A 13,489-nucleotide genomic window follows, 5' to 3' on the forward strand; every position below is an offset into this window, starting at 1 on the left:
CGGACCGTGGGGAGGTGAAGCTGGCAGACTTCGGGGTGGCGGGACAGCTAACGGACACCCAGCTCAAACGCAGCACCTTCGTTGGCACGCCCTTCTGGATGGCTCCTGAGGTCATCAAGCAGTCAGCCTACGACTGTAAGGTGAGAGGTCAGAGGTTACAGTCAGCATACGACTGTAAGGTGAGAGGTCAGAGGTTACAGTAAGCCTACGACTGTAAGGTGAAAGGTCAGAGGTTACAGTCAGCCTACAACTGTAAGGTGAGAGGTCAGATGTTACAGTCAGCCTGCGACTCTAAGGTGAGAGGTCAGAGGTTACAGTCAGACTACGACTGTAAGGTGAGAGGTCAGAGGTTACAGTAAGCCTACGACTGTAAGGTGAAAGGTCAGAGGTTACAGTCAGCCTATGACTGTAAGGTGAGAGGTCAGATGTTACAGTCAGCCTACGACTCTTAAGGTGAGAGGTCAGAGGTTACAGTCAGCCTACGACTGTAAGGTGAAAGGTCAGGGGTCATACAGGAAGTTCTGTTTATAATGACAACAAAGAAGTTATCCCAAATGCCGCACAAGGGCTACATCTGAATTGGCACCCTATTCCCTATATAGTACTCTATCCCATAGGACTCTGGTCAATAGTAATTCCTATTATAAAAAACAGTAGGGTGTGATTTTTGGATGGTCCTAAGGTGAAAACTCTCTCTCCTCTCTGTCCCCATGTGTGTGTTGCAGGCAGACATCTGGTCCCTGGGTATAACGTGTATAGAGCTGGCTAAAGGAGAACCCCCACACTCTGAGCTGCACCCTATGAAAGTGCTGTTCCTTATCCCAAAGAACACCCCTCCTACCCTGGAGGGGAACTACAGCAAGCCCCTGAAGGAGTTCGTGGAGGCCTGCCTGAACAAGGAGCCAAGCTTCGTAAGTGTTCCTTTTTTTAGAGTTAAGGTTCAGAAGTGTTCACTTTTCAAACCCCAGACCGAACTGGTTTCAACTGGTTTCAACTGGTTTCAACTGGTTTTACTTCCTTTTGAAGTGTCCTGTTAGGAAACACTTTTCAAACCCCAAACCTAACTGGTTTCAACTGGTTTCAACTGGTTTCAATTCCATTTGCTGGCCTGGCAATATCAGAGAGCATTTGGAAGTTATTTGTGCATCTGTCCTATCTCTCCGCTCCTCACCTTGCTTACAATTTATTTTTCTTCTCATCCCTACCGCTTTCCTCCTTCCCTTTCCCCCCTCTCTCTCTCTGTGCAGAGGCCCACTGCCAAAGAGCTGTTGAAACACAAGCTGATTGTGCGTCACGCCAAGAAGACGTCGTACCTGACGGAGCTGGTGGATAAATACAGGAGGTGGAAGGCTGAGCAGACCAGACAGCAGGCAGAGTCCAGCTCAGATGAGTCTGACTCGTTAAGTCAGGATCAGGACCAGACAGCAGGCAGAGTCCAGCTCAGACGAGTCTGACTCGTAAGTCAGGATCAGACCTAGACAGCAGGCAGAGTCCAGCTCAGACGAGTCTGACTCGTAAGTCAAGGATCAGATCTAGACAGCAGGCAGAGTCCAGCTCAGACGAGTCTGACTCGTAAGTCAGGATCAGACCAGACAGCAGGCAGAGTCCAGCTCAGACGAGTCTGACTCGTAAGTCAGGATCAGATCTAGACAGCAGGCAGAGTCCAGCTCAGATGAGTCTGACTCGTAAGGTCAGGATCAGACCAGACAGGAGGCAGAGTCCAGCTCAGACCGAGTCTGACTCGTAAGTCAGGATCAGACCAGACAGCAGGCAGAGTCCAGCTCAGACGAGTCTGACTCGTAAGTCAGGATCAGATCTAGACAGCAGGCAGAGTCCAGCTCAGACGAGTCTGACTCGTAAGTCAGGATCAGACCAGACAGGAGGCAGAGTCCAGCTCAGACGACAGACAAGTCTGACTCGTAAGTCAGGATCAGACCAGACAGCAGGCAGAGTCCAGCTCAGACGAGTCTGACTCGTAAGTCAGGATCAGACCAGACAGCAGGCAGAGTCCAGCTCAGACGAGTCTGACTCGTAAGTCAGGATCAGACCAGACAGCAGGCCGTGTCCAGCTCAGACGAGTCTGACTCGTAAGTCAGGATCAGACCAGACAGCAGGCAGAGTCCAGCTCAGACGAGTCTGACTCGTAAGTCAGGATCAGACCAGACAGCAGGCAGAGTCCAGCTCAGACGAGTCTGACTCGTAAGTCAGGATCAGACCAGACAGCAGGCAGAGTCCAGCTCAGACGAGTCTGACTCGTAAGTCAGGATCAGACCAGACAGCAGGCAGAGTCCAGCTCAGACGAGTCTGACTCGTAAGTCAGGATCAGACCAGACAGCAGGCAGAGTTCCAGCTCAGACGAGTCTGACTCGTAAGTCGGATCAGACCAGACAGCAGGCAGAGTCCAGCTCAGACGTCTGACTCGTAAGTCAGGATCAGACCATACAGCAGCAGAGTCCAGCTCGAGACGAGTCTGACTCGTAAGTCAGGATCAGACCAGACAGCAGGCAGAGTCCAGCTCAGACGAGTCTGACTCGTAAGTCAGGATCAGACCAGACAGCAGGCAGAGTCCAGCTCAGACGAGTCTGACTCGTAAGTCAGGATCAGACCTAGGCTGCATACTAAATGGAACCCTCTTCCCTTTGCAGTGCACTACTTGAACCAGGAACTATTGAGTCATACTGTCACGCTGAGCCAATTGGAACTCCTGACTCTGGTCTCTCTTGTCCAATCAGGGAGCAGGATGGGCAAGCGTCGGGCGGGAACAAACTTTGGATAGTGATACCTGGATCTTCACCATCAGAGAGAAGGATCCTAAGAAAGTCCAGAACGGAGGAGAGGGACAGGAAGTGGAGAGCGGAGTCATTTCAAGGAGGCTGTATTCCACCAGCCTGTCCACCATCATCTCTCCTTCTCTGGCCGAAGTAAGAAGCTCATCTGCTGTCGTGGCGCCGACCGACCAAACCGACCAACCAGACCAACCCAGATACATTAACATCCCAACCAACCTGGCCGTGGGGCTGGCCATCACCCGCTGGGTGTTGATGGACAGATACATTAACATCTCCTGAACACATAATCTGACCCTAAACCCTGAACTAAATCATTACATTTATTGACCCACTTCTAGAATCAAATTCAAACTTCTGGGTTCACCGATCTGTTAGACAACATACTGTCTGTCTGCTGCCAGTCACCACACTACCCTGCTACAGCATACTGTCTGTCCTGCTGCCAGTCACCACACACCCTGCTACAGCATACTGTCTGTCTGCTGCTGCCAGTCACCACACTACCCTGCTACAGCAACTGTTTGTCTGCTGTCTGCCAGATCACACACTACCCTGCTACAGCATACTGTCTGTCTGCTGTCAGTCACCACACTACCCTGCTACGCAACTGTCTGTCTGCTGTCTGCCAGTCACCACACTAACCCTGCTACAGCATACTGTCTGTCTGCTGTCAGTCACCACACTACCCTTGGCTACAACATACTGTCTGTCTGCTGCCAGTCACCACACTACCCCTGCTACAGCATACTGTCTGTCTGCTGCCAGTCACCACACTCCCTGCTACAGCATACTGTCTGTCTGCTGCCAGTCACCACACTACCCTGCTACAGCATACTGTCTGTCTGCTGTCTGCCAGTCACCACACTACCCTGCTACAGCATACTGTCTGTCTGCTGTCAGTCACCACACTACCCTGCTACAACATACTGTCTTCTGCTGTCTGCCAGTCACCACCACTACCCTGCTACAGCATACTGTCTGTCTTGCCTGTCCTGTCGGTCAAACCACACTACAAACTGCTACAGCATACTCTCTGTCTGCTGTCTGTCACCACACTACCCTGCTACAGCATACTGTCTGTCTGCTTGTCTGTCACCACACTACCCTGCTACAACATACTGTAAGTCTGCTGTCTGTCAGTCACCACACTACCCTGCTACAGCATACTGTCTGTCTGCTGTCTGCCAGTCACCACACTACCCTGCTACAGCATACTGTCTGTCTGCTGTCTGCCAGTCACCACACTACCCTGCTACAGCATACTGTCTGTCTGCTGTCTGTCTGTCACCCACACTACCCTGCTACAGCATTACTGTCTGTCTGCTGTCAGTCACCACACTACCCTGCTACAACATTACTGTCTGTCTGCTGCCAGTCACCACACTACCCTGCTACAACATACTGTCTGTCTGCTGCCAGTCACCACACTACCTGCTACAACATACTGTCTGTCTGTCTGCTGTCAGTCACTACACTACCCTGCTTCAGATACTGTCTGTCTGCTGTCAGTTCACCACACTACCCTGCTACAGCATACGTCTGTCTGCCCAGTCACCACACTACCCTGCTACAGCATACTGTCTGTCTGCTGTCAGTCACCACACTACCCTGCTACAACATACTGTCTGTCTGCTGTCTGTCACCACACTACCCTGCTACAGCATACTGTCTGCTGTCTGCCAGTCACCACACTACCCTGCTACAACATATGTGCTGTCTGCCTAGTCACCACACTACCCTGCTACAAACCTGTCTGTCTGCTGTCTGCCAGTCACCACCTACCCTGCTACAACATACTGTCTGTCTGCTGCCAGTCACCACACTAACCCTGCTACAACATACTGTCTGTCTGCTGTCAGTCACCACACTACCCTGCTACAACATACTGTCTGTCTGCTGTCTGTCAGTCACCACACTACCCTGCTACAACATACAGTCTGTCTGCTGTCTGTCACCACACTACCCTGCTACAACATACTGTCTGTCTGCTGTCTGCCAGTCACCACACTACCTGCTAGCAGCATACTGTCTGTCTGCTGTCTGCCAGTCACCACACTACCCTGCTACAGCATACTGTCTGTCTGCTGTCTGGCCAGTCACCACACTACCTGCTTCAGCATACTGGTCTGTCTGCTGTCAGTCACCACACTACCCTGCTACAGCATACTGTCTGTCTGCTGCCAGTCACCACACTACCCTGCTACAGCATACTGTCTGTCTGCTGCCAGTCACCACACTACCCTGCTACAACATACTGTCTGTCTGCTGCCAGTCACCACACTACCCTGCTACAGCATACTGTCTGTCTGCTGTCTGTCAGTCACCACACTACCCTGCTACAACATACTGTCTGTCTGCTGTCTGTCACCTCTATAACCCTAGTACCCTGTCTCTGTCCTTCCACCTACCCGTCTCTCTGTCCTCCCTCATACCCGTCTCTCTGTCCTCCCTCCTACCTGTCTCTCTGTCCTCCCTCCTACCCGTCTCTCTGTCCTCCCTCCTAACCCTGTTTCGTCCCCGTCTCTCTTGTCCTCCCTCCTACCCTGTTTCGTCCCCGTCTCTCTGTCCTCCCTCCTACCCGTCTCTCTGTCCTTCTCCTACCCGTCTCTCTGTCCTCCCTCCTACCCGTCTCTCTTGTCCTCCCTCCTACCCGGTCTCTCTGTCCTCCCTTCTACCCGTCTCTCTGTCCTTCTCTACCCGTCTCTCTGTCCTCCCTCCTACCCTTCTCTCTGTCCTCCCTCCTAACCCTGTTTTCGTTTCCCCGTCTCTCTGTCCTCCCTCCTACCCGTTCCTCTGTCCTGCCCTCCACCCTTCTCTCTGTCCTCCCTCCTAACCCTGTTTCGTTCCCGTCTCCTGTCTCCACTCCTAACCCTGTTTTGTTCCCGTCTTCTCTGTCCTCCCTCCTACCCGTCTCTCGGTCCTCCCTCCTACCCTGTTTCGTCCCGTCTCTCTGTCCTCCAGTTGAAGCAGCGTCAGGAGGCAGTGAATGGGAACCCGATGGCCTGGATGAATTGAGGAGAAGCGATTCTCCTGTCAGAGGAGGCCTACCCTGGGATCTCTGACTCCCCTGGTCACCCAGCTGGTTAACAGACTGCAGAGGTGTGACTGCTAACCCCCTATAACCCTAGTACCCTACCACTAACCCCTATACCCTACCACTAACCCCTAACCCCTACCACTAACCCCTAGTACCCTACCACTAACCCCTAGTACCCTACCACTAACCCCTAGTAACCTACACTAGCCCCTATAACCCTAGTACCCTACCACTAGCCCCTATAACCCTAGTACCCTACCACTAACCCCTATAACCCTAGTACCCTACCACTAACCCCTATAACCCTAGTACCCTACCACTAACCCCTATAACCCTAGTACCCTACCACTAGCCCCTATAACCCTACCACTAACCCCTATAACCCTAGTACCCTACCACTAGCCCCTATAACCCTAGTACCCTACCACTAACCCCTATAACCCTAGTACCCTACCACTAGCCCCTATAACCCTAGTACCCTACCACTAACCCCTATAACCCTAGTACCCTACCACTAGCCCCTATACCCTAGTACCCTACCACTAACCCCTATAACCCTAGTACCCTACCACTAGCCCCTATAACCCTAGTACCCTACCACTAACCCCTATAACCCTAGTACCCTACCACTAACCCCTAGTACCCTACCACTAACCCTAGTACCCTACCACTATCCCTTATAACCCTAGTACCCTACCACTAACCCCTATAACCCTAGTACCCTACCACTAACCCCTAGTACCCTACCACTAACCCCTAGTAACCCTACCACTAACCCCTAGTACCCTACCACTAACCCCTAGTACCCTAGTACCCTACCACTAACCCCTATAACCCTAGTACCCTACCACTAGCCCCTATAACCCTAGTACCCTACCACTAGCCCCTATAACCCTAGTACCCTACCACTACCCCCTATAACCCTAGTACCCTACCACTAACCCCTATACCCTAGTACCCTACCACTAACCCCTATACCCTAGTACCCTACCACTAACCCCTATAACCCTAGTACCCTACCACTACCCCTAGTACCCTACCACTATCCCTATAACCCTAGTACCCTACCACTATCCCTATAAACCCTAGTACCCTACCACTAACCCCTATAACCCTAGTACCCTACCACTAACCCCTAGTACCCTACCACTAACCCCTATAACCCTAGTACCCTACCACTAACCCCTATAACCCTAGTACCCTACCACTAACCCCTAGTACCCTACCACTATCCCCTAGTACCCTAGTACCCTACCACTAACCCCTATAACCCTAGTACCCTACCACTAACCCCTAGTACCCTACCACTAACCCCTAGTACCCTACCACTAACCCCTAGTACCCTACCACTAACCCCTAGTACCCTACCACTAACCCCTATAACCCTTGTACCCTACCACTAACCCCTAGTACCCTACCACTATCACATATAACCCTAGTACCCTACCACTAACCCCTATAACCCTAGTACCCTACCACTAACCCCTATAACCCTAGTACCCGACCACTAACCCTAGTACCCTACCACTAACCCCCTAGTACCCTACCACCAGCCCCTATAACCCTAGTACCCTACCACTACCCCTAGTACCCTACCACTATCCCCTATAACCCTAGTACCATACCACTAACCCCTAGTACCCTACCACTAACCCCTAGTACCCTACCACTATCCCCTATAACCCTAGTACCCAACCACTAACCCCTAGTACCCTACCACTAACCCCTAGTACCCTACCACTATCCCCTATAACCCTACCACTAACCCCTAGTACCCTACCACTAACCCCTAGTACCCTACCACTAGCCCCTAGTACCCTACCACTAACCCCTATAACCATAGTACGCTACCACTAACCCCTAGTACCCTACCACTAACCCCTATAACCCTAGTAGCCTAGTACCCTACCACTAACCCCTATAACCCTAGTACCCTACCACTAGCCCCTATAACCCTAGTACCCTACCACTAGCCCCTATAACCCTAGTACCCTACCACTATCCCCTATAACCCTAGTACCCTACCACTAACCCCTATAACCCAGTACCCTACCACTAACCCCTATAACCCAGTACCCTACCACTGACCCCAGTAGCCTAGTACCCTACCACTAACCCCTATACCCTAGTACCCTACCACTAAACCCTAGTACCCTACCACTAACCACTAGCCCCTAGTACCCTACCACTATCCCCTAGTACCCTACCACTAACCCCTATAACCCTAGTACCCTACCACTAACCCCTAGTACCCTACCACTAACCCCTAGTACCTTACCACTAACCCCTAGTACCCTACCACTAACCCCTATAACCCTAGTACCCTACCACTATCCCCTATAACCCTAGTACGCTACCACTAACCCCTATAACCCTAGTACCCTACCACTAACCCCTATAACCCTAGTACCCTGCCACTAACCCCTAGTACCCTACCACTAACCCCCTAGTGCCCTACCACTAGCCCCTATAACCCTAGTACCCTACCACTAACCCTAGTACCCTACCACTATCCCCTATAACCCTAGTACCCTACCACTAACCCCTAGTACCCTACCACTAACCCCTAGTACCCTACCACTATCCCATATAACCCTAGTACCCTACCACTAACCCCTAGTACCCTACCACTAACCCCCTAGTGCCCTACCACTAGCCCCTATAACCCTAGTACCCTACCACTAACCCCTAGTACCCTACCACTATCCCCTATAACCCTAGTACCCTACCACTAAACCCCTGTACCCTACCACTAACTCCCCTAGTACCCTACCACTATCCCATATAACCCTATTACCCTACCACTAACCCCTAGTACCCTAACCACTAACCCCTAGGACCCTACCACTATCCCCTAATAACCCTAGTACCCTACCACTAACCCCTATAACCCTAGTACCCTACCACTAACCCCTAAAAACCCTAGTACCCTACCACTAACCCCTAGTACCCTACCACTACCCCCTAGTACCCTAACCACTATCCCCTATAAACCCTAAGTACCCTACCACTAACCCCTATAACCCTAGTACCCTAACCACTAGCCCCTATAACCCTAGTACCCTACCACTAGCCCCTATAACCCTAGTACCCTACCACTAGCCCCTATAACCCTAGTACCCTACCACTAACCCCTATAACCCCTAGTACCACTACACTAGCCTCTATACACCCTAGTACCCTACCACTAACCCCTATAACCCTAGTACCCTACCACTAACCCCTAGTACCCTACCCTAACCCCTATAACCCTAGTACCCTACCACTAACCCCTAGTACCCTACACTACCACTATAACCCTAGTACCCTACCACTAACCCCCTAGTACCCTAACACTAACCCCTATAACCCTAATACCCTACCACTAGCCCCTCTAACCCTAGTACCCTACACTAATCCCCCTATAACCCTAGTACCCTACCACTACCCCTATAACCCTAGTACCCTACCACTAACCCCTATAACCCGAGTACCCTACCACTAACCCCTAAAACCCTAGTACCCTACCCTAACCCCAGTACCCTAGTACCCTACCACTAGCCCCTATAACCCTAGTACCCTACCACTAACCCCTAGGACCCTACCACTAACCCCTATAACCCTAGTACCCTACCACTATCCCCTATAACCCTAGTACCCTACCACTAACCCCTATAACCCTAGTACCCTACCAACTAAGCCCCTACTACCACTACCCTATAACCCTAGTACCCTACCACTAACCCCTATACCCCTAGTACCCTACCACTAACCCCTAGTACCCTACCACTAACCCCTAGTACCCTACGACTAGCCCCTATAACCCTAGTACCCTACCATTAACCCCTATAACCCTAATACCCTACCACTAACCCCTATAACCCTAGTACCCTACCACTAGCCCCTAGTACCCTACCACTAACCCCTAGTACCCTCCACTAACCCCTAGTACCCTACCACTATCCCCTAGTACCCGAGTACCCTACCACTAACCCCTATAACCCTAATACCCTACCACTAACCCCTAGTACCCTACCACTAACCCCTAGTACCCTACCACTAACCCCTATAACCCTAGTACCCTACCACTAACCCCTAGTACCCTACCACTAACCCCTAGTACCCTACCACTAACCCCTATAACCCTAGTACCCTACCACTATCCCCTATAACCCTAGTACCCTACCACTAACCCCTAGTACCCTACCACTAACCCCTAGGTTATCCTAATCTCCCTCCATCTAATCCCACTACCTGATTACTGACTGTAATTTAGTTTATCCTAATCTCTCTCCATCTAATCCCACTACCTGATTACTGACTAATTTAGTTTATCCTAATCTCTCTCCATCTAATCCTACTACCTGATTACTGAGTAATTTAGTTTATCCTAATCTCTCTCCATCTAATCCCACTACCTGATTACTGACTGTACCTTAGTTTATCCTAATCTCCCTCCATCTAATCCCACTACCTGATTACTGACTGTACCTTAGTTTATCCTAATCTCCCTCCATCTAATCCCACTACCTGATTACTGACTGTAATTTAGTTTATCCTAATCTCTCTCCATCTTATCCCACTACCTGATTACGGACTAATTTAGTTTATCCTAATCTCCCTCCATCTAATCCCACTACCTGATTACTGAATAGTTTAGTTTATCCTAATCTCCCTCCATCTAATCCCACTACCTGATTACTGACTGTAATTTAGTTTATCCTAATCTCCCTCCATCTAATCCCACTACCTGATTACTGACTGTAATTTAGTTTATCCTAATCTCTCTCCATCTAATCCCACTACCTGATTACTGACTGTAATTTAGTTTATCCTAATCTCCCTCCATCTAATCCCACTACCTGATTACTGACTGTAATTTAGTTTATCCTAATCTCTCTCCATCTAATCCCACTACCTGATTACTGACTGTAATTTAGTTTATCCTAATCTCTCTCCATCTAATCCCACTACCTGATTACTGACTGTTCCTTAGTTTATCCTAATCTCTCTCCATCTAATCCCACTACCTGATTACTGACTGTACCTTAGTTTATCCTAATCTCTCTCCATCTAATCCTACTACCTGATTACTGACTAATTTAGTTTATCCTAATCTCCCTCCATCTAATCCCACTACCTGATTACTGACTGTAACTTAGTTTATCCTAATCTCTCTCCATCTAATCCCACTACCTGATTACTGACTGTACCTTAGTTTATCCTAATCTCCCTCCATCTAATCCCACTACCTGATTACTGACTAATTTAGTTTATCCTAATCTCTCTCCATCTAATCCCACTACCTGATTACTGACTGTAATTTAGTTTATCCTAATCTCTCTCCATCTAATCCCACTACCTGATTACTGACTAATTTAGTTTATCCTAATCTCCCTCCATCTAATCCCACTACCTGATTACTGACTGTACCTTAGTTTATCCTAATCTCTCTCCATCTAATCCCACTACCTGATTACTGACTGTAATTTAGTTTATCCTAATCTCTCTCCATCTAATCCCACTACCTGATTACTGACTGTTCCTTAGTTTATCCTAATCTCTCTCCATCTAATCCCACTACCTGATTACTGACTGTACCTTAGTTTATCCTAATCTCTCTCCATCTAATCCTACTACCTGATTACTGACTAATTTAGTTTATCCTAATCTCCCTCCATCTAATCCCACTACCTGATTACTGACTGTAACTTAGTTTATCCTAATCTCTCTCCATCTAATCCCACTACCTGATTACTGACTGTACCTTAGTTTATCCTAATCTCCCTCCATCTAATCCCACTACCTGATTACTGACTAATTTAGTTTATCCTAATCTCTCTCCATCTAATCCCACTACCTGATTACTGACTAATTTAGTTTATCCTAATCTCCCTCCATCTAATCCCACTACCTGATTACTGACTAATTTAGTTTATCCTAATCTCTCTCCATCTAATCCCACTACCTGCTTACTGACTGGTCCTTAGTTTATCCTAATCTCCCTCCATCTAATCCCACTACCTGATTACTGACTGTAATTTAGTTTATCCTAATCTCCCTCCATCTAATCCCACTACCTGATTACTGACTGTAATTTAGTTTATCCTAATCTCTCTCCATCTAATCCCACTACCTGATTACTGACTGTACCTTAGTTTATCCTAATCTCCCTCCATCTAATCCCACTACCTGATTACTGACTGTAATTGAGTTTATCCTAAATTCTCTCCATCTTCTCTCTCCTCTCTCTCTTAGATTTTCTTCATGCAGGAAGTCTTCGTGCTCTTCTCCCTAGTGATTGGCTCTCTGCCCCAGCCCGCCTCTCCCAGGCTCCGCCCCCTGTCTGTGGTCCAGTCAGAGGTTAGAGGTCAGCCTGGATAACACCACATATTCCCGCTGGAGAACACTGAACACACCAGACGCTTGGTGATCAACTCCAAGGCCTCTTTGAGTAGCTTGATAAACCTGTGGTGAACAAAGGGGGCAGTAGAGCCCAGTCGCTCTGTTAACACTGCTGGAGAATTAACCCAAGAGCAAGGAGCAGAACCATCAGTATGGACCCATCAGTATGGACCCAGTCTGACTGGTACCAGAGGAGGACCCATCAGTATGGACCCAGTCTGACTGGTACCAGAGGAGGACCCATCAGTATGGACCCAGTCTGACTGGTACCAGAGGACCCATCAGTATGGACCCAGTCTGACTGGAACCAGAGGACCCATCAGTATGGACCCAGTCTGACTGGTACCAGAGGAGGACCCATCAGTATGGACCCATCAGTATGGACCCAGTCTGACTGGTACCAGATGACCCATCAGTATGGACCCAGTCTGACTGGTACCAGAGGATCCATCAGTATGGACCCAGTCTGACTGGTACCAGAGGAGGACCCATCAGTATGGACCCAGTCTGACTGGTACCAGAGGGCCCATCAGTATGGACCCAGTCTGACTGGAACCAGAGGACCCATCAGTATGGACCCAGTCTGACTGGAACCAGAGGACCCATCAGTATGGACCCAGTCTGACTGGAACCAGAGAACCCATCAGTATGGACCCAGTCTGACTGGAACCAGAGGACCCATCAGTATGGACCCAGTCTGACTGGAACCAGAGGACCCATCAGTATGGACCCAGTCTGACTGGTACCAGAGGACCCATCAGTATGGACCCAGTCTGACTGGTACCAGAGGAGGACCCTCTGTGGGCTGTCTGCTCCTCTCTTTATGAACCTCAGGTGTAGTGCTTTAGATGCATGGCTCCTCCGAGCCACTGGGGGGCGCTGTGCTCTGTGGGATTTATTTGTATACAAAGCAACCTGTATATATGTTCAGCTGTCTCTGATGTTGCAGACATCAGTCACTGTGTACAAACGGTCATGATGTGCTTTTGTAGATAATGTATGAAGGTAAATATTTAAGATTGAAGTCACTCTAATGAACAAAATGCCTCCACTGTTTGTTTTTTTGAGCTGCGTCGTGAACGTTTGTTCAGCGGGTTTTACTGAGCGGTGAAACTCAAACAGCACTTTGTGAGTTTGACCCCTGTTGGCCTAGGTCGGTAACCGTGGTAACCAACCACGGGCAGGAAGTTCACTACAGAGGGACTGAGTTTTACGTGTGTTCTCACCCTCTGATCTATACTCCCTACAAGTGGGCACTTGTCCTTATAACAGTCCACTG

The 13,489-nt window shown here is 49.5% G+C and overlaps 1 pseudogene; it reads left to right on the plus strand.

Moving 5' to 3' along the window:
• The first annotated feature begins 5 nt into the window (after positions 1 to 5).
• LOC115187511 (serine/threonine-protein kinase 24-like) lies at positions 6 to 13,253 on the plus strand (annotated as a pseudogene).
• Positions 13,254 to 13,489: the final 236 nt, after the last annotated feature.

Source organism: Salmo trutta, unplaced genomic scaffold, assembly GCF_901001165.1.
Source record: "Salmo trutta unplaced genomic scaffold, fSalTru1.1, whole genome shotgun sequence".
NCBI lineage: Eukaryota > Metazoa > Chordata > Actinopteri > Salmoniformes > Salmonidae > Salmo > Salmo trutta.